General features: G+C 47.2%; 1 long non-coding RNA gene across 1 annotated transcript in view; it reads left to right on the top strand.

The window, feature by feature from the left end:
* Positions 1-24863, top strand: part of LOC144824820 (uncharacterized) — a 128759-nt gene extending 103896 nt beyond the window's left edge. Inside the window, exon 3 of the long non-coding RNA XR_013609137.1 lies at positions 24764-24863. This is a non-coding gene — a long non-coding RNA (uncharacterized LOC144824820). The remainder of the gene's footprint in view (positions 1-24763) is intronic.
* The last annotated feature ends 301 nt before the right edge of the window (positions 24864-25164 follow it).

Here is a 25164-nt window from a genome sequence, read left to right as displayed (position 1 = left end):
GACTGATATAAAATGTGATAATACTTGCCTTTGGATGGTGTGATTACTCAATGCTCTAGAACGTGTGTTGTTACTTCATATAAATGTTACACTTTGAAGTTGTCATCCCCGTTATCTTGACACAAATGACAAGCTAATTCTGTGAATTTACTGCTTGGGTGTCTAGATTTTTCTATTGCGGTCTGTTTGAATTTATTGCTTGGGTGTCTCAACGCTGTTTATTTGACGACTAAAAGTAACTTTCTAGATATGAGACATGGGTGAGTAGTGTTCACCACTTTTCTTTTAAGTCCCTCATATAGGATACTTTGACCAGTGTTTACCTTCTGTTGATTAATGTGTTTGCTTACTGACCGATCCTTACATATACAGTTTGGTATGGGTTCCGATTTACGCCATGTGATTAGCATTATGTGTAGAATGATTGGCAACAAGAATCTTACGAATATGTTTGTATATCACTTTATTAAATATTTTTTCATCCATGTCACTTTTCATATGTTTCACCCACTCACGCGTCACATCACTTTCTCCTTCTTGTCTCAATAGTAGGCCATTGAACATTTCCCACCCAGTCGTCCTCGCTTAATTTGAGCCTATCCTATCAAATCTTCATTTATTCTGAACAGTACAGAACTGTGCTCCCACACTTTGGTTTCTACTTATCTTTTGTGTGATGTCACCATAAATATTTTATGTTATTTTGCTTTCACTACCATAGGGTTTCCACTCACGTGAGGTGGTTTTCTACGCTATTCACTTCGAGATAGCAAATGCCTCGTGTATTTAGACTTTTGCACACTGTACCATGTCTTTTTCTCTACCCCCAGCCCTGAAGAGTCACGGGCGCCTCGCTCGTATGACGAAACACGTGTCGGTTGGTTGTTTTCTTTGATGTTACCCTTCCAGAAAGGAAGGCCCAATACTATTTTGAGAAAGAATCATTCATTGGTGTCTACCTGGTTTCATTTTTACAAATTGGTATTCGCTTATTTACGACATTGATACATAAAGTGTGCACAGGACTTTGTGTTCTTGTGCAATATAATATTTAGGAAGTTTAGCACTAACTCATAAATCCTGTCTCTAAGCTTGTGCAGACAAGCAGTGTTGGAACACTCCAACTACGTGTTACACCCAGAGGTAGGTAGCACTAGCCATGTACTGTGCCAGTGAAGCCACAAATGGCCAGGTTCTGGTTAGAGGTTAACTTTGAGACTATAGCCACACTTATCAGAGATCTTACAGGGTTGCTGGTGTGCTGTATAAAAGTGGAAGTCATTGCATGGTGTCAACCTCCACTGTAAGATTTTAGGAGGCCAGCTCTAGCTATCCTCCTAAACTGCAGTTGAATCTTCAAAACAGGTGAGACCAAGCTGTAAGGGACTGGTCAACACCCAGATGTTGGCAGAAGTGGTCTTTTGTTCAAGTGCAGAAGCAGGTGGACTGTGCTCAAACATTTGAGTCGTCCCGTGTGAGATCAGTATAGATGAAGGAAGTATTGTATTGTAATTGCATTTATATAGGGCTTACTACACCTGACGAGGCGAAGCGTTTTTCGTCGAGTAGCAAGCGACAAAAGGAAAAGGAAGAGTGTAGAAACTTTTTTCCAGCTAAAAAACATAAATAGCCCATTCAACACCAAAGTTGTGCAGCAATTCCCCTCTGAAACGAAAGAAGGGCGAGCAAATGAAAGATGGTGTAAGATTCAAAGATGTATATGCCTACAATATAGTGATGCATCCTGCAATCAGAAAGACTGTTTTTCAGAGCAGCAGCTTCATTTCACTACAAACTATTTGATTGAAAGGCCTATGCATCATACGAGAAAGAACCAGGATGACAGGTCATCTGACAGCAGGTCACAAGATAGGGTAAATATAGGTAATAAGGCAGAAAATGATTGAAGCACCCTATTTTTGAACACCAAAACATCCACCAAATGAGTAATAGAAGTGTTCATCTGTACACCTGGCTTAGCCAGTTGGCTGGAGAATTGCATGACAATGTCCACAGAACAGGTGAAGAGGTGGAAGTCCCTAGGAAAGATTTAATCTCAGTACTTCAACCATTTGCTCTTGTACTGGCACAGGGTGGACTTTAGACCGCCAAGGAGATGCCTAAACAGGCAAAGTTTAGCTCCTCATTACCTAGTCTCTTAAACTGAGCAGTGCAGAGAAGAGTGGTAGACTCTTGATTCGTACATGGATTAAATGACTTGCTTCAGGGATAGCTGGATGGCTCCCCTCTCGAGAATGAAGGATGCATGGTATAATAATTGCTACAGACTGTCCATAAAATAAAAAACAATAGATGTTTCCTCTATGCGACAGGCTGCTGTTGCAGTATCAACAAAATTACTTCAATCAGAAAAGTAAACTACCGTTCAAAGAGGTAGCATTAGTTTGCAAACAGGTGGACCAGTTTGCTATGCTTGCATAAATATGGAGTGTGGTAGAATGAACTGCAACATCCAGAATTCTGAGATGGTAGACAGTGGCAGAAAAAGTTACGTGTGCTCTAACGTTTAACCTATGCCCAATCTTAAACTACTGATGCAATAGTTTGCTTCAGTGCTACTGCTACAAAGTTGAAAAAAGCTAGCAGGAGATGATCTGAATCACTAATCTGGAAGATCAAGGGAAAAGGACTTCAGTGTCAGTGCTCAGAGATACATAGGGACCGTCCGTCTCTTCAACTCACATACACTATGAAACAAACTTTTCAAAATCTATTCTTTACTACTGTGGAAATGTGCAATCAAGTCCTAAAGTAATCAAAGTCCCCGCACATCTATAGTTGTAAGTCCATCGGGTGAATTGTAACCTCCTCCCTCCTCCTCCATACACAAGGCTCTTCGGATGTTATACCACTTCGCCAATCCTTCAAAAACGAGGATTAACTGACAAATTCTCCAAAATGCTTGTTCTTGTTCTCTAGATACTAATTCAATTCAGAACAAGTGTCCACTTTCTCTCCTTAAGGAACGGTGAGTCGGAGACTGATTACTCCATTCAGGCCTTGCAGGAAAATATTTATATGCACAGGGCACAAAGTACATCGCCTAGAATATTTTCACAGTTCGTAAGAGAGCGACATGACATTAGAAGTTACACGAGATTCACCCTTTAGTTTCTTACAACAGAATAGGAATTGACAAAAACATTACAAGGGTTCGATGTACATGAAAAGAAAATGATTTTCAGCAAGTTAGAAGTCCTTGCTTGTTAGCGCCAAAAGCAGAGTAAACTATTACATCTTAGCAAGGTATGAAATGCTAGGAGTAAAAACTGCACGCGTATTTACATATAATAAGAGTGACAGAGGTGATGAGGAGGCTGAGCAACAGACCAGACCAGGTAAGAACTGAAAAATAAGGCATGCAGAGATTTGTGATACTTCACAGAACAGGTTTTCTATAATTTTTCAGTTACATTTTACATTATTGCTACTTGCTTACTGAAGAACATATTTTTTCAAAACACAATGAAATAAAAGAGACTTGAATATGTGGCATAACTGACGTTTCTAAAAGAGGCAAAGCCAACATTTAAATGTTCGCAGCCATGGAATACACAATCAAAGTGCATGAACAAAGGTTGATTTGATCTTCGAGTAGCACACTGTTTTCAGCGTGAAACTGCAACATCACCAAACAATTGTCAGCATTCACAAGATGAACCAATCTTATCAAGAATCACTGAACAACAGCGGTCTTAATGGAAGCATGTGTAGGAGTAAACTGCCTTGTAGTTAAACTGCCTACACTGTACAGAATTTCTCAAACAACGCTTGCAGCCAACTAGGGTTTGTGAATTGAGTTATTAACATTTTAAATGTTCTTATAAGTTGTTAGCTCAGTCACCTTTCTAACCAACACAAAAAGTTAGGCTCTGAAAAAGTACCACTTAAAGTAAGGACGGCTTTTACTGAACTGGAGCTGGATAACGGGGAGATACACAGTCACAATGTAGATACAGTGCACATGTTAGTTTTGAATAACGTACTAATACCCATCACGGTAATATCATCTAGGTTCCAATAATAAGCTAAAAAAAAACACAAACGTGATACAGGTACAAAAACAGATTACTTTAGTTACTTTGTGGAAAAACCTTTTAAAACACAGACATATTAGGGCAGTGAGTGATCCCGGATAACAGATTACCAGTAAATATTGAGATTTATATTCATCATCAACACCAAATGCAACCAGGGTGCCACAAACTTTTAGTTGTTTTTGAGCTTATCGTGAATCAGCACATCTCCTCGAGACTCCTCGCCAGTGGTATAAATTACACAGCAAATGTATGTCATTATACAGGGCAAGTCATAGTTCTGCACACGTTTCTGTACCAAAGATCAGTTATACATATCTTTAAAAGAAAAGCAAGAAAAAGAAATCAGCGCCGCAGCCCTGCTCTGTGAAAACCGGAAGTCAGGCACTTTTGGCCGAGACGGGGGCGGGGCCTGCATTCCGGCAGGAAGTCCTGCCCCCTGGTGCCGCGACGAGATGAGACTGCCGCAGCGAGGAGCCCGATCCCCAGCAACAGCCCGGTGAGTGCCCACGGAACACGCCGAAAGAGCCCGGTGAGTGGGGGGGGGGGTGTACGCTTGTGTGTCTGTTCGAATGTGTCTGTCTGTGTGTGTGCGCGTGGGTCTGCATGTGTGTATGCAGTGTGTGTGTGCCTGTGTATGGCTGTGTATGTGCGCATGCGTGAGTGTGGAGTGTGTTTGCCAAGGGAATGAGGCAGGAGAGGGGCACGGCGCCGTGCGCGCTCACGAGGTCAAAACTGAGCAAATCTGCGCTCGTGCACCCTCTCCTGTCCACATTCCCAAAAACGGGTAGCAATAGTTGTCGAAGCACTGCAATCAATGCTTACGCATTGAATGCAGGTCGTGCTTCGACCTAAAAAACCCTACATTGAGATAGTTTTCCAAGGATTGCCTTAAACTTTGGATCTCTCCAGCTCCTCCTTGATTTAAAATTTCAATACATTACAAACCTTAGTTTCCAACCACTTGGGACTGCAGCACTACAAGAGTCTTAATTTTGACATATCTAGGGCAAAAGAGGAGTTCTAGAATTGGATTCTTGATATACTGTCAGGACTAGTAGGTAATAAACTTCAACATTGACTAGCAAGAACAATCAATTACAACAACAAGGGACTCCAAGCCACACTTCAATGAACAAAAGATGGCGTTCTCACCTTGGACAGAGGTAAATGCATATTCCTGTAGCCCCAAAAAACCTTCTTGGGATGCCACTTCTCCTCCTATGGGGTAGCAACCTATACCCCTAAATTGACCGATGTAAAATCTGCTTCTCCACAGACAGCTTCTTGTGGGTGATGACCTGCTGCTGTAGCTTGATCAGGAACCTCATATCCCTGACTGGTCCTCTCATAGACCCGATGAAGTGTGATGCAGCATGGGAATGATCAGAAGGCATGTTAGGTCACAAAAGATGAGTTTTCTGCTGACTCCACTTTAAAGTATCTCAAACCTTTGAAGGACTCTGTAATGTCAGCAATGCCAGTCCCAGAGGTGTGGGAAGTATCCTGCTACAGTGGCAACCATGTGGAGAGCACATGCCCATTGCTTTTGTGAGCTGTGCTTTCACAATGACAGAGCAGCAGTACTCTCACACTCCACCTGTTTCCACCTGTTCTTACATGCACACTTGTTTCAGGTCTCCACGGAACAGAAATCGCTAATACTCATCTGCAATAGGTTGCCGTACAAACCATCGCCAATGAGAGAGAAATTGATCCTTCAAGAGTATTATTTTCTTTGTAGCATACAAGACTGGCACATCAATTACGGTTGACACCTCTCCGGGCACCCCCGCCTGCCACTCCGCGTGAGGCGCAGTCCACTGTTGAAACAGACGCATTTATGGTGATGATTGCTGAGAGATCTCGACTCCTCCCAGGCTTACTGAAAGACACTGAAGCAGCATCAATGGCGGATCCTCCGCTAAGGCGGAGGAGCGTCGCCTTACTGAACAAAAGGAAAAATAAAATGATAATAATTAATGTTATTATCATTTTATGTTCCCTATATACTTCAGTGGCTCTCGGGTGGGGCTGGCGGAGTAGGGAGAGGAGTGGTTTTCACTCCTGAAGTGCGCAGGACTCTCGGGCCACCCAAGCAGTACTGCGCACTTTGCATGTCCCCCACCAGACTGCATTACACAGCCTGGTGAGGAACATGCAAATCCTCCCAGTCCCCATCTGAGCGCCAATCCACGGCGCTCAGACCAATCACAACGCTGTGTTTGTTTTCTTTTTTTGTCCCCCACGCCACCCCCACCCCCTGTCCACCACTCGGGTCCGGTAGCAGTCGCTACTGGAATAAGCAAAAGGTGAATGTGTGCATCTGACATGTGGGTCAGCCAGAGTGGAAAGTGGAAGCTCCTACTTCAGAGCCATGCTATTCAGACATCAGAAGCTCAGCAAACACTTACTTCACTACATCATCTAAGTCACACACTTGCCGTCACTCAAGAAGGTTGCTTACACCATGGGAACTGGCAAGTCACCCCATCCTGTCTCAAGAATAAATCCTGAGAATGGTACCAACTGGCCATCAATGCATCATTAAATTATATCAGACAGTAAAACACAGTCATAATTTGGGTGCTTTAGATCCCTAACATCCTTGAGCCGTGGTGCAACTGCACCTGCTGCACTATTGTTAACTACACCCGCAGATAGAGAACCCATGGGCCTCTTAACCATAGTGTCCACTGCTGCTAAGCTCATGGGTGGGTTCTCCCCTTAGTGTCCAGCCATGGCTGCTAGGGCCAGGGAAAGGATGGCCTCTTCCAGGCCTCACAGCTCTGGAGCATGGCAGTGAAGCCGATTAAAGAGAGGGTAGAACCACAGCAATGGTGCCATGGTGCAAAGTAAAAGTGTCCCCTCACCCTCGTCCACTTGCTGCCGAGTACAGTAAAGTCATAATTTGGGAATTTTTGGGCTCTTTCTATCCCTGAGCCTGGTGCTGCTGCACTACCGATTGCTATGCCCCCGACATAGACCCATGCACAAGGCCAGGGTAAAGTGCTGTGAGACAAATACAATTGGGTCCACGGGGTAGGGTCCCACACAAGCCACCCCACTCTCCAGGGCCTATCAATCATGCTGTAGCATTGAGAGAATTAGGAGAGGGATCCCACTACCCATGGGTCTGGCAGCACTGAGCCATGGCTGCAAGGCCCAGGGAAAAGTGGCCCTCTGCAAGGTCTTTCATTTCTCCACCATGGCTATGAAGTGTAGAGTAGGGGCCTCCAATCCCTTAGGCCTTGCAACCATGGTCTAGTGATGCAAGATCGAGGGGAGGAGACCCAGAATAGGGGAGCCCTCTTCCATGTGCCTTGCAGCAATAGTGTAGAACTGTAAGCCCAGGGAAAGGGTGTTCCCTTCTCTGAACTATTCCACTATGATCCAAAGCGGCAGGGCACAGGGGAGGTTGGTCCCTTCCCCTTGTCCTCACAGCTGCGGTCTAGTGCTGCAAGCCCCATTGGATGTGGCCTACTGCCCCGGGCATCACATCCATGGTCTGGTGCTGCAAGGTCCAGAAGAGGAGAGTCCCCTTCCCTAGGCCTCGCAGCCTTGGCCTCCAGACATCGCTGTGAGGGCCAAGTAGGGTGACCAATGTTCCATTATCACTTCACTGGACAATTTGTGCCTTTCAAAACACACTGCACGAGTGGAGACACATTGTGGGTGCAGGGGCACCAGAAGCTGTCTCTTGGGAAATAGGGGAACTATGAGTCACATAGTGGATTTTGGGGATTTTAATCAAAATCCCTCCTTTTAAAGCAGGCCATATTAAAAGATAACTCAGCCTGAGATTGAGTTCATCAAGCTTGACTACCCCTCACGCTATATTAAAGTTTTGCACCTCCTGGAGTAAGCCTTGACAAGTGGCTATTGCACATTTTGAGCAACATGTTTAAGAAATGAACTCTGGGACCTAAATGGAATGAAATAATCTTAAGCTTTGAAATATCAGTGGTAAATATCTGTATCTACCATGCATTCAGTCCAGTAAATACCTCTGCCACAGGATATAGTCCAGTGCATTCACTTTAGCCATGGATATTTTACATCTAACCTCAGCTTTATGATGGAAATAAATAATGTGTTTTAAAGCTAGGAAGCCCATAACAAAGTGACGATTCCCTCAGAGGGGCAGTCTCTTCATCTTGCCAACAGAATCACTGACACCGCAGTTGCGGTCCTGTGGACTAGTTGGAAATGTGAAAGCAGGAGATGAAGTTTTTAATCCCGGCCTTCCATTTAGCCAAACTGTGTGCTCTTGGGCAAACACTTTTCTGAACTTATTGTGCCGCTGTTCCTTTTCTGGCAAGATTGGGAGTATTTGGATTCAATGTAAAAACTACTAGTCAGTGCGATTTTTTAAATAGCTGAATATTAACTTAGACATTAGAGGGTGCCCAGTCACATGGTATAGCCACGTAAACGCACTACAGTGGTAAATATATAGCCTTTCCCCAAGTGGGAGTGCAATGCAGTCCTGTGTCTACTAATGTAACCAACTGTTTGATCCTGGACAAATAATTATTTTGCTGTGCCTCATCCACTGATTTGACAATATGGCAGCACTTTGAAACCTGCTTCATGTATGAAGTAGCTACTAAGAGTGTACTCCATGGACAGATCCTGAGCATGGGTAGAGGGGGCGAGAAAATGGAGCTTGAGGTCAGAGCTGCCAACTTTGGAACTGAGGAATCAGATTTGAGTCTGGTCTTGGCTCAACATTCTGTGATCCTGGGCAAATCACTTAATCATTCCGTATCTAAAAAAGGAATATGTCCTTATGAAATGCAATTGGTGCTCATGTAAAGCACACCAATACGTTTGGGTTGGGTTTGCTCTATATAAAAACTACTGGGAAAAAAATGGTTTCACTTACTCGTTTAAGGCTATTTTCATCTAAATAACGGAAGGTGCTTGTGACCTCACAAGGAGCATGACCTCCTCCTGTGCTGCAACGCCTTCCTTTCTGCCACTGGTAGGCATCTCTTGCACAGCTCATCAGCATCTGAAAGAGAGTTGCTTGTCTTTTTAAATGGTTAAAACTGCCAGGCGCCAAAATGTGGGATTAAGGGCATCATGTTTGCCTTTGAGTAGGAAGTGGTCTGGATCTTCATTCGCAGGCCACACCCGCCAAATGCAGGCGGGCCTCACAGTCACCTCTGGGGCTTTAAGGCCCCGAGGAGAAGGGGCCCCTCCTCGGGGTTTAGCAGCCGCAGTGGAAGTGTGCCTCTTTCCTCATTCCTCGCAGCGCTACACATGCCTGTGATGCCCAGGGGAGAGAGAGCCATTCCCTGGGCCTCGCAGTGCTGCAGCACAGGTGTAAGGCCTGAGACAGGGAAATACTTTTGCGAGGCCCCACGTTGGTGGGCTGAGCGCGGGGCCCTGAGCAGCTGCCCATGCTGCCCATGCCTAGCGCCGGCCCTGGGTGCAGGAGCTTAGACACACCCGCACCATCTGTCAGAGAGATTGCCCAGGGCTGGTGAAGTCCCAGCCCTGACCTCAGAGGCCTGCCACACCTCAGAGGACCCACCATCAGTGACGTGCTGCAGCGTCACCGGTACAACCCTGGAATCTTTAGGCTTGAACCATGCAGCGCCCAAGGCTATCTGTCAATTAATCTGTCACCTTAGCATTTCCATAATCACCACTGGATGAAGTGGGGTCAGGAACCTCAATGCCCTCCACCCGCCCTGGGATGTGACACAAGAAACTGAAAGATGGAGCCTGCACATCACTGTGGAGACTCCAGCTTTCACTTTCCTGCTTTAGTTCTCAAGGCTGAGGAAACAGTGTTCATGCCCTAAAGTTCTACCTAGTACCGACAGCTGAAGTTGGCCCGTGCAGGCATCTGAACCCTCTGAAATATTGTTTGCATACGTGTGTGTGTGTGTGTGTGTGTGTTAGTAACTGGAGGATCAAGTGAGAATAAGTGACAGGTAGTAACAGTGAAATGCGAGTTACAATGACTGAGTCACAGAGAGTGAAATTCAGCAAGACTAAGTTAAAACTATAGAGTAAGTGTGAGTAAGAGTGAGTGTGTGTGAGAGTGACTGAGTAAGTGAGAATGAATGAGATTGGGGAATGTGAGTATAAACTTGAATGGGTCTCTGAGTGCATGTAAATAAGGATAAGTGTGTGAGAGCATGTGTGAAAGAACGTGCACATGTGTGTGAGTGAGAATAACCTATGGGTGAGTGATTGAGAATAAGTGAGAATGAGTGTAACTGTAAGTAAGAATTAGAGAGTGGGAATGAAAGAGTGAATGAGAGTGATGATTGTGAGGCAGTGTGGGAGAGAGTGAAGAAGTGAGAGTGAGGGAGTGTGTGTGAGTGAGTGTGAATGAGTGAGAATGGGTGTGTGTAAGTGCAAGTGAATATGAGTGGGCATTGCAGAGTGAGCAAGAATGAATGAGGGTGAGGAAGTGTGAGTGAGAAAACATGTATGACTGAATGTAACTGAGCATAACTGAGTGTGTGTGTGTGTGTGTGAGAGAGACAGAAAGCATGGAAATGTGTTGGTAAGTGAGTGTGTGTGTGACTGGCAGCGAGTGAGTAAGTATATGTAAGAGTGAGCACAGAATGAATGAGAATGCACGAGTGAAACTGAGATAAGAAAGAGAGTCTGTGAGGGTGAGTGAGAGTAAGACTGACTGTAAGTGATAGTGAGTGAAAATAAGAGCATAAAGTGTGAGAGTGACGTATTGAGAGCGAGTGTGAGAATGAGAGTACGTGTGAGTGAGAATGTGTGGGTGCGTGAGTGAGTGAATGTTAGTGAGCATCAGTAAGTGAGTGTGTGTTGAGTTTATAACATTTGTATGTCTGCTGCTGATTCTGGAACAGTGGGGTTAATTATTGGAATACAGAGGCACCAATGACAAAATACTGGCATATTGGAGGTAATACTTGGTAATAGGGGAACCGGTGGAAAATGATGCACTCGTGAACTAAATGTAATTTTTGGCATCCAGAACATACATGTGAAAATGCTGGTCAGGGCATGCTCAACATAATTCCTGGCATAAGGGGAATGTATAGAAAATGTTGATGCTGACGTATTAGAGGTAATATTGGCATAACAGGTATCCATAGCAAAATGCTGTCTCTGGCACATTAGAGGTAATTCTTGGCATATCTGTGGCAAAATGCTGGGCTTCACATATAAGACAATTTTTGAGGTAAGGTCATGTTATGCTTGGTATAAGCACTTATAGAGCGCATGGCTACCCATAGGCATCCCAACGCTGATAGTACCGCACATAATTCTTATCAGGGGGGGGGATCCTATTACTGGGGTGGGTTTTGAAAAAGCCAGGTTTTGAGCCTCTTCCTGAAGGGAACCAGCTGTCTTTCAGAGCGAGAGAACATGGGAGGGCATTCCACAGTGAAGGCGCTATATACGAGAAGGGTCGTCCTCCCATTCTCCCCCTCCTAATGCGAGGGATGGTCACGAGGTGGGCAGTGGAGGACCGCAGTGCTCTGTGAGGAAGATAAAAAGAGAGCAAGGGCAGATACATTGTGGGGCCATTGCCCCACAAGGCTTTTGGGCAATGCAAAGAGACTTGAACCTGAGTCTATCGTCCACCGGCACCCAAGTGAGGGAGTTCAAGGCTTCTCTGGCAGATTGGTGTCTAGGGATTTCAAGCAGAAGTCTGGCGGCACATTTCTGGAGCACCTGAACTTTCTTAATCTTTCCCTTTGGAGCACCAAGGTACAGGGAGTTACCAAAATCTAGTCTGGATAAAATGAGACTCTGGATCATCAGTCTCCTGCCGATGAAAGGGAAGGAGTGGGAGAATTTCCTCAGTAACCTGAGGAACCGATAGCATGTGCCAGTCAGCTTCACTGCCTGAAGGTCGAATTTGAAAGAGTTATCTATCCAAACCCGAGGCACTTGATGACATTTTGTGGCAGGGGATGGGGCCTAAGCAGCTTGGCCAGTCTAGCTTGCAACTGAGCTTAGAGCTATTGCCCAGAATCATAAGCTCCTTTTTTTCTCCGTTCAGTTTAAGGCAGGAGTGTTCCATCCATTTGGCAACCTTCCTGAGGCAGTGCTCTAACATGGGGGTGGGAATTTTGTCCATGATTGAGAGCGTAAATTAATTGCGTGTCATCAGCATAAGTGACTATCGAGATTCCAAACGGGGTAACGATGCCTGCCAGAAGTCTCATTTAAATGTTAAACAGCATAGGGCTCAGGGAGGAGCCCTGAGGTACTCCACACTTGAGTGGAAGAGGGTTGGAAAGACCCTAGTCTTCAAAGACCTGAAAAGCCTAATCTTGCAGGAATGATTTAAGCCATAAGAGTGCAGTTCCTGATATTCCAATTTTCATCAGTCTTTGCATAGGGCTGTTGTAATTTATGATTTCGCGCGCAGAGCTCAGATTGAGAAGGATTATGGCAACCGATCCTTCCTGGTTGATTAATCTCTTGGATTCTTCAACCACTGCTAAGAAGGCAGACTTTGTGCCATGACAGGGTCTAAACCCTGTTTGGGTAGGGTGGAGTAGGTTGTGACTCTCTAAATGATCGGAAATAATCTAGTTGGAGTATTTTGCAGCCATTTTGCTAATGAAAGGAAAGAGAAATGGGCCGAAAATTCCCCAGCGCAAGGGGGTCCACATTTGTTTTTTTCAGTAATGCTTTGACCATAGCGAGTTTCCATGCCACAGGGAGGTCACCCGAGGTCAGAGACAGATTTATCACTTTACCCATAGCAGGGAGTATCTCATCAGTGGATATAGCTACAATATGTGGAGGGGCCAGGTCACACGGAGAGACAGATTTAATTTGTTGGAAGATCTGTTAGATTGTGAGAATCAATTTTGGGAAACTCCATTAATCCTAAGCCACAAGGAGACAGGTGAGCGTTATTGCACAGAGGTGATGAGATGGGGGAGGGAACGTGAAATAGACCATAGATATCTTGAATTTTCTTGTAAAAAGAGTTGGCTAGGTCATTACACTGTCCGGGAGGTGGTGTTGGATTAATACAGGTGGACAGGGGGTTAAGTAAAGTTTTGGTAATGCAGAATATTTTCCTTGGTGAGTTGTTTGCCAGAGGGATGCTTGAGCTTTTTCAATTTCTGTTTTGTAGGTTTAGGTTAGTACGTCTGTAGCTCTGCTTACTTGCTTCTCCATAGTCCTTCCTCCATATTCTCCCTACTTGTTTACAGTGATGTTTAAGTTCATGCTGCTTAGGAGTATATCAAGGCCATCCATATTGTATGGATGCAGCTAATGGCAAAATTCTGGCACTGGGATTTTGTATGTAATTTCTGGCATAAGGGGTGATTCATGACGACAAAATGCTTAACCCAGCACCACAAAGGTAATTATTGACATATGGGTGGCACCCACTGAAGATCTTTAAAAATTGGGGTCAACTCCTTGGGAGGGTCAGGCTTCATTGGCTTGACACACTCTAAATGTACTTCAATATTTAAATGAGTACCCATTCAGAGTTTATGCTTTTGACACATTTGCATAAAACTTGTGCTTTAAAATACACTATTTGATGCCATTGTTTTCAAAACTTTCACTGGGGTAAGACCCACCCAACATAAAATACAATAGTCTTCAAAACAAAGAGTCAAAGCAAGACTAAATCGATGTTACAGTGTTATTTAATCACACTGAAACTGGTTAGCATTTTGTCCAAAAAGTATTAAAGGACATACATTTTTGTAAAAACATCATCATTGCAGTGCCCGAAAGGGGTGGGAAGGGAAAGAAGGTGATTCAAGTGCATTGGTGAGGTAAGTAAAATATAGGTGGTGATAAAAAATATCACAGTCAAACGTTAAGGCATATAATGTTGACATGCTCAAGAAACAATTAGATATGTATCACATTTCATAACATCTGTACATATTTAGCCATGTAGCACCCAAGTCCACAGTAAAGTAAGTACTGTTGAAGAGACTGGCATTATTGAAGTGTTGACATTTCGACCCCTGTGTGTGTGTAGGTCCTTCCGACCTGTACTGGCGGGGTCTTCCTCAGGACAAACGTGGGGGGTGCATGGGGGCGAGACACCGTGAGTGGTTAAGGGGGGGTGGTCCTCTCAAAAATCGATGTTGGAAGGACAATGGGCTCCGTGCTTCCCAGAAATACGACGGAGGCAGTGAGAGAACACTCGAGAAATTCTAGTAGGTTTGGTCCAGACAATGCATAGATCCAAACGTTATGTGGTACGAATCCCATATCAATCTGATTGTCTGAGATCCCGAATGAATCAAGGGATTCTGCAGGTCATAATCATCTCCGTTGGTCTCAGAGTGTAGAGATCCTACTCACAGATAACAGCATTAAGATGTATCAATATGCTAATGATACACAAGTCTACTTGAAAATATTATCTGCTTCAGACATCCAACACCTCAAAGACTGCCTGCATATCACCCAGACCTGGTTGCCCAGTGCCTGCTTGAAGCTCACAGCAACCAAGACAGAATTTTAGTTAGTTGCCAAGAATAACAAGTAAGAAACAACACAGACCTGGCTCAATGACATGAACATTGACAAGTGTGAACCACAAATTCCACACAATACCAAGTCACTTGAATTTACCCTGAGAAAAACAAAGACAGCCTTGTACTAGCTCTCTCTTCTAAAGAAAGTGAACCCATTTCTTAGGTTTGGACTGGGACAGGAAATCGACATGGGCACCGAAATAAAACTAGCCCACACTAATGAATTAGATAGCTAAAAATTTAGCCCATGTTTGCAAATTGTGGCAGTTTTTTTTAACAATATATTTTATTACGTTTTCATGGTACATACTGGGCGGTGGCCCCATGTATACGTTTTGAAAACAATATATATCAGGAATATCATTACCAACATAAAAGTGTAACCCCTGCATAACCTGCAGGTAAAACAACAGAAACATTGTACAGTTAGTCTCAAGTCCCACAAGTCTATGATAGTCTAATTGAATGAACACACAAATTGATGTTATATTGTAGACCGGGTTGTTCAGTGACCGATAACATGAGGGGAACATGTCCTATCAGGGGTCAGGAGAGTGAAGGAGGAGTAACTCCATGCCCTGGTAATTCGCCCAGCGGGACCATATTTTCCTATGCTTCTGGGGGCAGCCACGAGCTTGGAACACTGCGATCTCAGCACCCATGCAATCATCAATATCCTTTTTCCACCTACCAGTCGTGGGTGGTGACTCACCTTTCCACAGCTGGGCGATATCGCGTTTAGCAATGGTAAGGGCTAGGAAGAGCAGGTGCTGCTTGTACTGGTTCCCACCTATCTCCTCAGTGCTATGCAGTAAAGCTCCGGGTCAAATGGGAGATCCAACGTCAACACCTCACCCAGACAGGCCATGATCCTCTGCCAGAATGACTGCAATGCCCCACAGCTCCGGACAGTGTGTATGAAAGTCCCTTCTTTCACCCCACATCTCAGGCACATGGGGGACTGAATAGCACCCATCTTCCAAAGATGGGATTGCGCGTAATAGATGTGGTGAATAGGTTTAAACTGCGTGAGACGGTAGCTATATAGGAGCTGGAGAAGGGGGGTGCCCTCCATTGCCATATGTTCAAGCGCAAATGCTGGATCTGTTGGCGAGTTATACCACCACTCATTTATAATTAACAAATGGAAGGCAGCGCAATAGGCATGCTGCCGCAGTGCCTCCACAATACGTCGACTGAGTACTCAGTGCAACCCGGACAGCCCCATTGCTCCAAAATAATTTGTTGTGTATGGCATTAACTTGTGCAAACCAGGCCTACTGTATAATATACGGGAAGTTCTGTAGCCTGTAAAGTATTCTGGGCAATGAGACATTTTAAAGATCGCCGAGCGCCCGTACAACGAGAGGGGAAAGGGAGTCTAGATTGCTGTCTCACCTTTAAGACAAGTGATGAGCGGGTTAATGTTGTGCGCCCAGGAGATCTTTGGGCAGGGCGACATGAAGAAGTCCAGATACTTAAATCCTACAGTCACATGAGATAACTGCATTGTCCATGTGTCACGTCCCTGACTCCCACAAACCGGAAACAGCACTGACTTGGAGGGGTGATTATGGAGCCCAGTGGTCTGACCGAACACCTGGAGGAACTTCAGTTTATGAGGTCCCGAGAACCATGGACGGCATGAAAAACAGGACATCATCTGCGTATAACGCGATGTGTTGAAATCGGGACTGAGACCATTCAAAACCTCTGAGCACCAGCCGCTGCACACCCGTGCTGCCAGAGGTTCTACTGCAAGGGCGAACAATAACGGAGACAGGGGGCAGCCCTGTCTCGTTCCACGGCAGATGGTTAAAGGGGCAGAACAATGTTAAACCTGTATAGTGCAAGCGCATGTAGGCTATGAAGCGCGGGCCGAAGTTAATAACTTCAAGAAGCGGGAAGAGATACAACCAGATGAGGGAGTCAAACGCCTTGCAAATATCAGCTAGGAGAATAGCCGGGGGCATCCCAATTCCGGGGCTCTTGCCATGGTATTATGCACTTGTCTGATGTTATGACGTGTAGAGTGGTGTGTCCTGAAGCCGTACTGATCTGGATGGCTCAGGTCCTGCACACAGGTCCTTAGGCGGTCAGCGAGGATTTTGCCAGAAAATCTGTGCTCAAAGGTAATGAGGGAGATAGGTCGATATGACGAAGGATCGTGGCGACCCGACTTCAAGAATAGGACAATCTCCGCATGTCGCCAGTCTTGAGGCAGCATGCATTGGTTGAGAGCTTCATGTAGTGCTTCTAGCAGGTGTGGGCCTAATCTGTTCATGTGTGGGCCAAGGAATTCCATGGGGAATCCGTTGGGTCCCGGAGCCCGACCCGGGGGCATGGCAGCCAGGGAGGCGCTGAATTCATCCATTGTAATGGGAGCGACTAGTTGGTCCCGGTTAAAATCTGTGAGCCTACGAGGGGGAATATCGCAAAAAAATTCGGCTATCAAGGCCTCTGAAAACTGCTCTTGGTGCATAAAATAGAGAGAAATAGCGCACAAGCTCTCCAGCATCTACCTTGGGGGACGAGCACAAGGCGCCATCGACGCCATGCAGCACTGGGACCTCTGTACTTGTCATAGCCTATGTAGCATTTTACTAAATTTGTCCCCCATTCGTATATACGGTGATGCGATGCTAACCAGATTTCCTCTGCCTCCCCAATAATATGTTGCTGTATGTGCTGTTGTGTCTGGAGTAGGTAGCTGTTTGAGAGGCGGACTTGGGTCTATGATAAACTGTGCTTCCAGGACCCTCTGAGAATTTTATAATTTGTTCGATTGCGCCTATCGTTTACGTTTTTCATTGGCGTGAAAACTAATATCCACCCAGTGGATGGTGGGTTTTAAGGCTTCCCATAGAATACACTTAGAAGGTGCATAAGCCACATTGGGTTCAAGATAATCCAAGACTGCTCTAGATAGAGTCTCCTGGTATTCTGGGTCCCGCAGATGCCATGGGGACATCCGCCACCTAAAGGGTGGTTTATGGGAGTGAATGCGGAGCCTACATCTGACCGGACAGTCCTCTGGGGAGATGGGATATATGGGAGATCCGGTGGATGCAGCTGTGTGGTGTAAATATATAAACCAGCCGGGACAGAGATCCATGGACAGTGGAAATATATGTGTAGCTCAATTCGGAGGGATGGTACTCGTGCCATATGTCCGACCATCCCAGCCTAGTGGCCTTGAGGTGTCATTTGGATCTAACTGTTTGGGGTTCTCGTCAGGGCCCACGCATGCTATCTATTGGTGACATAGTGTCATTCCAGTCCCCCCAGAGGAGTCTCAAGCCCTCTGGGAGTTCTCCCTATAGTCAAAATAACTTTTCTACAAATGTGGTACTCAGTGGAGGAGGGGCATATATGCTGCCAAGGTTGATGTGATCCACATGGAGGGTACCCGAAAGAAGGACACATTGTCCCCCAGGATATAGCCAATGCCTGGTGTGGGCAAATGGGATATGGCGGTGTATAAGGATGGCGGTCCCTCATGATCCCCTGTTAAACCCTGCATGATATATTGTGTGATATCCAAACCTGGCAAGGCAAGGAGCCTTGGTACCCAATAGGTGGGTATCTAGCAAAAAAAGAATGTCAGCCTCATATCGCTTAGCTTGGCGAAGAATAGCACCCCTTCTAATTTTATTAAGCAGCCCCCTAACATTCCACGATACTATGGTCAAGTCCCCAGGCGGGGGAACCCATGACTGTGTGGTCATCTACCTTCTGTGTATGTGAGCTTTGGGACTGACATGGTAAAATCAAGACTGAACCTCTGCGCACATGCTAAAACTGGTAAAATTATACTAAAATAATACCCAGGGAAACCCCCAAGCCCCACCCCGATACTGCCATAAATAGAGCATCGGTCGTGGCGAAGGAAACTCCAAGTCCCCAGCGGGGGAGCCTAGAGCACCTCCTTCAGTGATTTCAGAACCACCCATAGAACATTAACATAAGGTGAAAATGTCTGGGGAAGAATGACCTTGTGGCTGGAAGTCCACGTCATCTTAGAATTTAATATGGAGTAGGATATTACCAATAAATGGTCGACAGTCTTGAACCGAAGTCTGGGAGACAAAGCCTAATGTTTAGGTTAGGATGCTTCTTCTGGGGTGGAGGAGCGCCAATCAGAGCCAGATCTGTGCCTTCTTTTAGATTTATTCCTCTTTGATCTGTTCTGTTGCGAGCTCTGGGATGAGTCCCATTCCAGTGGTGGTGGAGTATGGGACCTCAGACGTGTTCGCTCATCCGTCCAAGCGAAGACGTCCTCCGGTGAATCAAAAAAATGGGATTTAGGGGGCATGGCCAAGATGGCGGACTAGTCGGATGTGTTTTCACAAGGCTCTCTGCTCCAGGCTTCTTCCCCCGGCCACATCTAGTTTAAATGCCCCCAAAAGTATAGATTTATTGGCCCCTGAGTGTGGGAGAGTGGGAGCTACTTATGGAAGTGGTCTCTGGGGTGCTGAGAGACGACACAGCGGCCGTGGGGCCTCCTGCGCTGTGCATCACACTGCCCGCCATCTCAGAAACGGCGGGGCGGTGGACTCCGGCTCTGCGGAGGTACCCCTTGGCCTGGCCGGCTCTCCCTCGGGGTGCCTTCCATCGCGTGAGAGGAGGTGTGTGGTTGGCAACGAGTCGGTGGTGGGGTATGCTGTTGATCCCGCTGCCGCCCAGCACGAGAAGCTAGCGGGTCCTGCTGACTCCCATCGCCGGAGCCGCGAAAATCGAGGCCGAGGCTGCTGGGCTGGCCTGTAGATGACCAACGCGCGGCCCGCTGGGTTTTTGGCCGAGCCTATCCTGGTGCGACACCCCGAGGTGAGGAGTGGGCACCCATCGAGTTTGGGGCAGGAGACGTCAACACAGTGCAGCTACATACCGAGAGGGCCGGCAACACTGCACTCAGCCGTAGCCCGGTGCCGCGAACCACGAGGCAGGAGGGGCCCGGGCCAGCGGAGCTGACGCTGAGGCCTCTACTGTCTACACAGTGTGGACGCTGCGAGAGGACTCAGGAGTGGTGGCCGGCTGGGGGCCGGGGCACTGCTGGACTGGGCCCTCACACCACAAAATGGCACCGGGGGTGCGTAAGCGGCTTGGCGACCAGGCCCTGTGAAGAGGCCCTGCAGCACAGGTGGGGGCCTTGCTATTCCCCCCTGCCTAGGTAGCTCTCGGCAGCGCCGAGGCGAGCGGCCTGCTGGAGCGTGGCTGGGCGGAGGAAGAGACCCCAGTGCAGCGGCGTATTGGTGGAGGCTGGGGCTGGGTGCCCGGCCCGGAGAGAGAGAAGGACCCGCTGAATCGGAACAGCACGATCTGCCCCACGGCAGTTGCAATTGCCCTGCTTAAGGCCCCACAATATCACTCCCGGTTTGGCAGGGAGCAACGAGGAGCACAGCGCCACAGGTGAGTGCTTAATTTGTGAAGTTACCACCGGTAGGGACGCCCGGAAGACAAACGGATGGGTGCCCGTGACCGGGCCTCATGAGCGGAGGGCGGAGGGCGGGGGTCCCGGCAGGGGCCTGCTGCCCGGCGGCCGGACCATCTTTTCGCCGCTTCTTTGCGGGTGCAGATGAGGGGGGGTCCATTGGGATTCTTGCCCCCCCCCGCATCGCCACACCACAAGCAGCCAGCAATTGGAGGGACAGATGGGGGCTGGTACCCAATTCCCCGCACTGCCGGCCACCCGGCTACACCCCACAACAGTAGGGCACATAGGGGAGGTGTCATAGACCGGTGGTGGGGGTCGGGGCGGGCGCCTTGTGTGGGGCCACAGCCTACTGCCGAAGGATCACTGCAGCTGTTGGGCACCCGTGTCGACCACCAAGAATACTTGGCAGCAACCTTGGGGGTCTTCCCGGGGCTCACAGAAAGAGGCACGATACAAGTGAATCGAGCACCTGCCGCAGGTGGTGGAGGGACAATTATGGCCTCGGCGCGTAAAAAGGGAGAGCGCACCCTCACGGACATGCTTGTCAAGGGTCCCACCAAAGGTGATAAAGGCCCCCCGGCCACATCCCCATCCAAGTCGCAGCTGGAAGACGCTACGGGGGAAGCTCCAATTACCCACACATTCCTTCAAACGCTCTTTAATTCACTCAGAGAGGACTTTCAGACGCTCAAACAAGAGGTGGCAGGAGAAGAGAGGGAGATACGACGAGATGTGGATGGTCTAGGCAAAAGAGTGGCCGCTCTAGAAGGCAATGATCAAGCCAGGAGTGCCGAAGTGGAACAACTCCAACAGGAACTGATCTGTCTCAAGGAGCAACAGGTGGATCTGCCAGCCCATGCGGAGGATCTTGAAAATAGATCACGGAGGAACAGCATACGAGTCCGAGGAGTTCCACCGTCCGCAGAAGGAGCAGACGTTGCCTCATATCTACAGGGCCTCTTCAGGGACATCCTGGGCAGAGTTAGACATTCGGATTGACAGGGCGCATAGGGTGGGCCAGCCAAGACGGGTCTCGGCTCCTCCGCCTAACAACCTCGCTTTTCTACCTGATTTCCCCTGAAAGAAAGGATTCTCAAGGAAGCTAGGCTGAAGCAACCATTACAATACCTGGGTCATACAGTGGTACTCTTTCAAGACCTCTCCACCATAACCCTTCAGAAAAGGAAGGCGTTCAAGGAGGTCACATCCTTTCTCAGAGACAAAGGAGTTGCCTACGCCTGGGGCCATCCCTTCAGACTGATTTTTAAGTGGAACGGCACGCTGCATCAGATGAGGTCCCTCCGGGACACACCTGCGACCTTTTGGGCCTCGATCACACAGATTCGGTGGGCTCGCCACCCCGGTCCCAGCAACCCCGCAGCGTTGGATGGCAAACGGTGCACAAACGACGATCCTCACCGGCGACGAGCTTGAAGCCTGACCTGGCCACTGTGTCGCAAGAACGAGAGGCTGCAGTGACGACTGTACTCAGAGACACCTCTCCTGAAGCCTGAATGAACACCTAGCGGGGGCAACAGTAGCATTAAGTCATAGCCGCTTGGGGGGGGGGGGGGGCGCGCTAGGGGTTGAGGTTGCACGCGCTAATAGATACCTTTCCACATGTCTGCGAGGTTGGATGGTAGACATGGGACTTTGACTGTTGGGGACATTCAGTTGGGGCTAGGGTGGGGAGGGAGAGGGGAGTTTGGAAGAGGTTGGGGAAGGGTGGGGGAGGACTAGGGACTCTGTGATACCGTCATTGATGTCGTTTACAGAGCTTACTTCTGAGTCTGCATTGAATCTGTTTACCCAGTGCAAATCTGGCTCCCCTTTAGACCCGGTCCCTGCTAAGGTCATGGCCAACTTGGCTCCCCTTCTGGTCAGACCACTTCTCTCAATCTGGAACTCATCATTGCGAACGGGCCAATTTCCGACTGTTTGGAAGGAGGCCATGTTAGTTCCCATTCTAAAGAAAGCGGATGCGGACCCGGCGCAATTTTGCAATTATCGCCCCATCTCCCTTCTCCCGAAACCGGCGAAAATCCTGGAAAAGGCTGTGCAGCTACAACTGTCAGACTACTTAGAATCCAATTCACTGCTACACGATTCGCAGTCGGGATTCAGAACTGGATTTAGCACTGAGACTGCTCTTTTAGAGGTCTCTGAGACGATCCGGGAGTGTGTGGATAGGGGCGAGGAGGCCATGCTGGTCCTCCTCGACCTATCCGCCGCTTTTGACACGTATCCCACGACATACTTTTGGATCGTCTGAGGCAGATTGGATTGGGTGGCGCCGCTCTGTCTTGGATTGGCTCCTTTCTTAAAGGACGAACTCAGAGGGTTCTTCTCAAACCTTTTGAATCAGAGGGTAAACCCCTCCTTTGTGGCGTGCCACAGGGCTCTGCGCTGATCCCTTTATTTTTTAACGTGTATCTTGCCCCACTGGCTAAGGTGGTGGAATCCTGGGGGGTCAGAGTGATCTCTTATGCTGATGATACTCAGCTTGTGTTTTCCTTTAGAGATCACTCTGACTCCAGCTTCGACAGTTTTCGCCATTGTCTTGGCGACATATGCTCCTGGATTACCTCTAATCATCTCAGGCTCAACACTGATAAGACGGAGGTCTTATTTTTTAATCAGAAAACTACCCTTCCTGCTATTTTGTGGTGGCCAACTGTGCTCAATCCTCCCCCTACTCCTGTCCAAACAGTTCGCAATCTGGGCTTTCAATTCGACAACGCTCTTTCCTGTAAAGCTCAAATTAATAAGGTCACGGCAGCCTGTTTCGGGAAACTGCGTATGATTAGAAAGATCTCTCCGTACCTTCCTCTGGACGCCCGCAGAACTGTCGTTCACGCCCTGATCACGTCACATTTAGATTATGCCAACAGTCTCTATGCCGGTGCCCCCTTGTACCAAATTGAACGTCTACAGATCGTTCAGAACTGCGAGACTGATAGGCAACATCCCTTACCGTCAGTCGGTCGCATCCTACCGTAAGAAGCTACATTGGCTTCCTATTTCCCGTCGCATTCAGTTCAAGATGCTGACTCTTGCTTTTCGGGCCCTTAATGGGTTGGGCCCGGGATACTTGAGAAAGAGACTTGTACTATCCCAATCGGTCAGATCCTTGCGGTCAAACAACCTTCGTCTTTTGACTGTTCCTCACTTCTGCCGTTCCAGAATAGGCGGAAGAGCTTTTACTGTTATGACTGCTAAACTCTGGAACAGCCTCCCTCTAGATCTTAGGTTTACTACCTCAGAATCTCTCTTTCGTAGTAAACTGAAAACGTGGCTGTTCTCTATCTCTTAAAATGCTTTTCCTTTCCAAGTCAGCAGTCTACAGCGCCGGGACACCCCATTTGGGGGTAGCCGTGCGCTTTACAAGCCTCATAAATAAATAAAAATAAAGAAATAAGGTGTGCGTCAGATCACACAGGCATGACGCTCCCGGCTGTGACTGTGTGTTACAGAACCCATGCACAGACACAGTAAATAAAGTGTATACCACAGCCATGGCGCGCCGTGCTGTAACTCTGTATGTTGCAAAACACATGTAGTGTAGTAAGGTGCAGAGGCATGCTCATGGCGATTAATGCTTTATATTGAGAATGCACAGGTTACAATCCCCATACATGACCTGGCGTGCTGTAACAGTAATAAGATGTGCATTACTTCTAGAATCTATAGGCATGTTGTACCATTCTGTAGTCATGCCATGCCAAGGCGTGACTGCGGTAGTTTGTGTGTTGCTTGCTACACACATACCTAGGGCCGTACCCGCTGAAGTGGGTGTGAGGTGCTTGTAGCTTGGCCTCTTGCCCTGGCACCCCTGGCACTGTCTCCTGAGCTTGCGCTGATCCCTGGCATCGGCTCGCGGTGGCACAGGAGGGGCATGTTACCCCCCAGCGCGTGCCACGCAGATGCAGCGCGTGCCCTTGGCCTGTTTCGCAGAATAGCACACACACAGCCTCAAGTATCACATATTCTTTCCTGATGCCTACGCACAATAATACTGCTCTAAACTGAGCATCACTGCATGGCAAGTTCAATGATTCCTTAACTCCTGGGTTTTTCAAAGGCCAGAGTTGTTTCTTTCACTCAATCCAGGGCCATCCAGATCCTGTGTAGATTACAGGCGCGCGCACTTAGAAACCTGTAGGCCTTGAAACTCATCAGTGAGGTCAATTAGTCGACATTGGCTTCGCTAGCAGTGTTCACTCCATGACTTTAGAAATTGTATACAAAATGCATTGAGCTGGTTTCTTGCATGTAGTGCTTGTATGCAAGGGCATACCTCACAAAAATGTTCACGCATGCAACTGCTCAGGGAAGTTTGCATATTATGATATTGTACAGCAATTGGAGATTTGGCAAGGGAGTACCTATATCCTCCTTCATTTTCATTTTTGGACGCATTCCATTTTCCTTTAAGGAAAACGGACTGCATTTAAAAAGAAAAAGATTGCTTTCATTAAAATAAATGGCCATTAAATAAAGGATAAATTACACCCTCAATAGCATATTTTTGGGCATCTGATCTGTTGCCTGGATCAATTCTGAAGCAGATTTCTTACATTCCAAATCCAAGACTCACTAAGATCTTACATTCATTCGACTCATACCTTAACAAATAAGACAATGTGCAATGGTGGTGGGTAGAAACGCCTGTACAACTTGACTCTGAAGTCACAGGATGAATTTATTTTATGCATGATACGAGCCCTGGGGTTCTTTACAATTAACAGTCTGTGACACAACTACATTCTGTTGTATTTGCTTTTCAGCATCTGGTAAAGCCTCAGGCTGCCAAACTAATTTTTGGGCAAATAAGGCAAAGAAGAAGAGGCACCAACCTCCTTTTCTGCTACAACACAGCCAACAACCCCAGTGTTTAAGGTAAGGAAACTGCTGTTATATTTTACATTCTAGTAGTCAAGGGCTATGTAAGTTTTGTACATGATGGGTTGCGTCTAAATACATGCACCAACCTCATACGTTGTACTTTGATTATTGACAGGTAACATTAACATTGGCAACACCATGAATACAGTAAAGCAACTACTTGCAAAGCCGTTCATTGGACTGAAACGTGAAGAGAAACTAATTGTAAAACAATTAGGACCTCCCCGGCCAGACCTAAACCTACAACAAAGTTCCCTAGACAGAGAGAAGATTTACACACGTT

The sequence above is a fragment of the Lissotriton helveticus genome, chromosome 3_1 (genome assembly GCF_964261635.1).
Source record: "Lissotriton helveticus chromosome 3_1, aLisHel1.1, whole genome shotgun sequence".
Taxonomy (NCBI): Eukaryota; Metazoa; Chordata; class Amphibia; order Caudata; family Salamandridae; genus Lissotriton; species Lissotriton helveticus.
This window is presented reverse-complemented; position numbering and strand designations above follow the sequence as displayed.